Source organism: Falco peregrinus, chromosome 21 (assembly GCF_023634155.1).
Source record: "Falco peregrinus isolate bFalPer1 chromosome 21, bFalPer1.pri, whole genome shotgun sequence".
Classification (NCBI taxonomy): Eukaryota; Metazoa; Chordata; class Aves; order Falconiformes; family Falconidae; genus Falco; species Falco peregrinus.
In genome coordinates, this window is record NC_073742.1 from 222,962 (window position 1) to 227,306 (window position 4,345).

At 48.2% G+C, this 4,345-nt stretch overlaps 1 pseudogene; it reads left to right on the forward strand.

Annotated features, from left to right (window-relative positions):
* Positions 1 to 1,041, forward strand: LOC129782968 (NADH-ubiquinone oxidoreductase chain 2-like; annotated as a pseudogene).
* Positions 1,042 to 4,345: the final 3,304 nt, after the last annotated feature.

Consider the following 4,345-nt stretch of genomic DNA (forward strand, 5'->3'; position numbering starts at 1 on the left):
ATGAGCCCCGTCACAAAACTAACGTTCTCCTTAAGCCTTCTACTAGGAACAACCATCACAATTTCAAGCAACCACTGACTGCTAGCCTGGCCTGGCCTAGAAATCAACACCCTTGCCATTATCCCCTTCCTTTCAAAATCACACCACCCTCGAGCTATGGAAGCTGCGATCAAATACTTTCTCGTCCAAGCAACCGCCTCCGCATTAATCCTCTTCTCAAGCACAATCAACGCACAGTTCACCGGACAATGAGACATTCCGCGACTAAGCCACCCAACAGCCTCCCTACTACTAACTACAGCAGTCGCAATAAAACTAGGCCTAGTACCCTTTCACTTCTGATGTCCAGAGGTCATACGAGGCTCACCTATAACCACTGCCCTACTCGTCTCTACATGAATAAAAGTCCCCCCACTCACTCTTCTTTTCTTAACTGCCCCCTCACTGAACCCACTCCTACTGACAACCGTGGCCATTGCATCCGCAGCCATCGGAGGGCGAACAGGACTCAACCAAACACAAATCCGAAAAGTCCTAGCTTTCTCATCGATCGCCCACCTAGGCTGAATAACCATCATCCTCATATACAACCCCAAGCTAACATTAATAACCTTCTACCCATACTCCTTAAGAACCGCCTCCATTTTCTTAGCCCTCAACACAACCAACTCCTCAAAACTATCCACAATAATAACCTCCTGAACAAAAATACCATCACTAAACGCATCCTTGACGCTAGCACTACTATCCCTAGCCGGCCTGCCCCCACTCACTGGCTTTTTACCAAAATGACTCATTATCCAGGAACTAACTAAGCAAGAGATATCAACCGCAGCCATAATTATTTCAATACTCTCCCTACTAGGTTTATTTTTCTACCTACGCCTTGCATATTGCTCCACAATCACACTCCCACCAAACACTACAAGCTTCATAAAACAATGATACAATAACAAATCCACAGGCACACCAATTGCTACCTTAATTTCTCTGTCAGTCCTCCTTCTCCCCCCTTCTCCCGCAATCCTGACCGTTACCTAAGAAACTTAGGATCCCCTGCCTACCAAACCGAAGGCCTTCAAAGCCTTAACTAAGAGTTAAATCCTCTTAGTTTCTGCCCACACCACTAAGGCCCGCAGGACACTAAACCTGCACCATCTAAATGCAACGCAGATACTCTAATGCAGCTAGGGCCTCCACGATAAGCCTAGACAGACGGGCCTCGATCCCATAAACTTCTAATTAACAGCTAGACGCTCAAACCAACAAGCTTCTGTCTACCAGACTCCGGCACACTCTCAGCGTACATCAATGAGTTTGCAACTCAACATGAACTTCACCACAGAGTCGATAAGAAGGGGAATTCAACCTCTGTAAAAAGGACTACAGCCTAACGCCTAAACACTCAGCCACCTGACCCGTGACCTTCATCAACCGATGACTATTTTCAACAAACCACAATGACATCGGCACCCTATAGCTACTCTTCGGAGCATGGGCAGGCATAGCCGAGTACCGCCCTCAGCCTCCTTATTCGAGCAGAACTTGGCCAACCAGGAACTCTCCTAGGAGACGACCAAATCTACAATGTCATCATCACCGCCCATGCCTTCGTAAGAATCTTCTTCACAGTTATAGCCATTATAATCGAAGGGTTTGGAAACTGACTAGCCCCCCTTATAATTGGAGCCCCAGACATAGCATTCCCCCGCATAAACAACATCAGTTTCTGAACTACTTCCTCCGTCCTTCCTACTGCTCCTAGCGTCCTCCACAGTAGAAGCTGGAGTCGGAACAGGATGAACCATATACCCGCCCCTAGCAGGCAACCTAGCCCATGCTGGCGCTTTCAGCACACCTAGCCATCTTCTCCCTACACCTCGCAGGTGTGTCTTCCATCTTAGGGGCCATCAACTTTAACACAACAGCCATTAACATAACCCCCCCTGCCTTATCGCAATATCCAACTCCCCTATTCGTATGATCCGTACTCCTATTGCCCTCACTTCCAGTCCTGGCCGCTGGCATCACCATACTACTGACCGACCGAAACCTAAACACTACATTCTTTGACCCCGCTGGAGGGGGAGACCCCATTCTCTACCAGCACCTGTTCTGATTCTTTGGCCACCAGGAAGTTTACATCTTAATCCTTCCCGGCTTTGGAATCATCTCACATGTTGTAACGTATTACGCAGGCAAAAAAGAACCATTCGGCTACATAGGAATAGTCTGAGCTATACTATCGATTGGATTCCTGGGCTTTGTCGTATGAGCCCACCACATATTCACTGTAGGAATAGACGTAGACAGCCGAGCATACTTCATCTCCGCCACTATAATCATCGCCATCCCATCCGGCATTCAGGTATTCAGCTGACTAGCCACACCACACGGAGGCACCATCAAATGAGATCCACCGATACTGTGAGCCTTGGGCTTCATCTTCCTCTTCACACTTGCCAATGAGGTGTCGGTGGAATTGGTGGTCAGCCTTGATTACTGCGTAATCCATCCCGTGGATCTAAAAAGAATTTTATATATATATAATATTGTACGCACATACATACATATATATATTATAAAGGGCCAGGTAGGACAGGCCACCGCTTCTGTCTCGTGCCCTAAGTAACTGCCTACTGCCAGTATTGGCACTGACTCACCAGCGGTCAGCTACAAGCACTTCTGCTCTTCAGCAGAGCACAAGCATTCCTCTGCTTTGAGAAGAGAGCATTGTGCTCATGAAACATTGAAAAGACTGACTTCTATGCCTCTCCAGCTATAACCAAGAGAATCCTTCCTTCTCCGCACCAAAAAAATTAATGCTGACTTTTCAAGGATGCTATGGATGAGTTTCATAACCAAGGGGTGTCATCCACCTGGCCACACAATTTGTCTCCTGCAAGTTCGATTAAGCATGCCAAGACATCCTATGGATGTGACAAACACCTCATCACCTCTGCTCTGTTGCCCCTTCTTCCCCCAGTTTCTTACTGGAACTAGTAACTCCAGCTCACCAGTTCCTTGAGCATGGCTTCAATCTGTTCCTGAGCCACATGCACATCTTCTGTAGGTCCTTCCAAAGTGATGTTATCCTGTGGCGAGCAGCCTCACAGTTTGCCCTCTTGCCTGTGATAACAATTGTCTCCGAGTTGCTGTTCTTTGCTGGGAGATCAATTTTGGTCTTGCTTTCTTTACGGATCTGCCACAAAGGAAAAAAAAAAAAAAAATCATCTCAGAAGTGTCCCATGTCAGAAGAAAAACCCTCGCAGGCTATATTGGACACCACCAATGGGCAGGAGAGAGCATCCAGTGGGATTTTGCTGCAGGCAGTGATCATCACGAGCACTTGAGTTAGGAGCAATATCTCACCTTCTTGATGTTGGCACCTCCTTTCCCTACGATGTTCTTGTGGAACTGTTTGCAGATGGGGACAGAAATAGAAAAGCTGTTTTCAACCTAAGGGAGAAAGGAAGGGAGAACTGAAGATTACACTGTCGTGGCAAGGGAGGCCCGACTTCAGGAACTCGGATAAACGAGCTTTTGAAAAGAGGCTTAGACCCAAGGAAGTTCTCTATACGAGGGACTTGTAAGACTAAACAAAGGCAAGGACGTTCCCCTATAGCCTTCCCATAACAGGTACTACCCCCTGCCTCCATTCAGCCAAAACAGCGTCGACAGCTCCCTCCTCTTGAGGTGTTTTAGCTCTACCCAAGCCAGTAGAGCTCTGCTTTGCCCCAGGGTTATCCAGGCACGTAGGAGGGAAGTGCAGGCAGAAGACCTCCTTACCAGGTCTGCCACCGTCTTTTGCATGTACTCGGTGCACTTCTCCACCTCGTTTTTGGGACCTCGGAGTTGGACGATGTCACTCTTGTGTGCAGGGTCTGGGAAGTTGATGATAACCTGCAGGAGCGGTCATTTATAGTTAGCTCAAGCAAAAGCAAGAACCCTTGTGTCAGACACATGCAAAGGTTGGGGGGATCCTACACATGCCCTTTTCCCATTCAGAAAAGGGGAACCGTGTTAGCGGCCTCTGGCTAAAAGAACTATCTTCTCAGACACTTGCGCTACAGAGCCACTAAAGTTACGACTTCTGTGACGACAGGCCTACTACCCATGTAGGAAATAACCCCTCTGGATTCCTCCTCTCCTACAAAGCCCGACCTCTGGGAATTGCTCCCGGATTTCCCAGACCCGCTCAGCCTTCTGCCCAGTGATGGTCCGGTGGAATTTCTGCTCAACGATTAGGTCCGCAGCGTGTTGATTTTCCTGACGGGAACAGAGGGCACACTGAGTGTTCAGCCGGAGAGCCATCTACTTTGACTTAGCGGTTTGCTGCCCGACG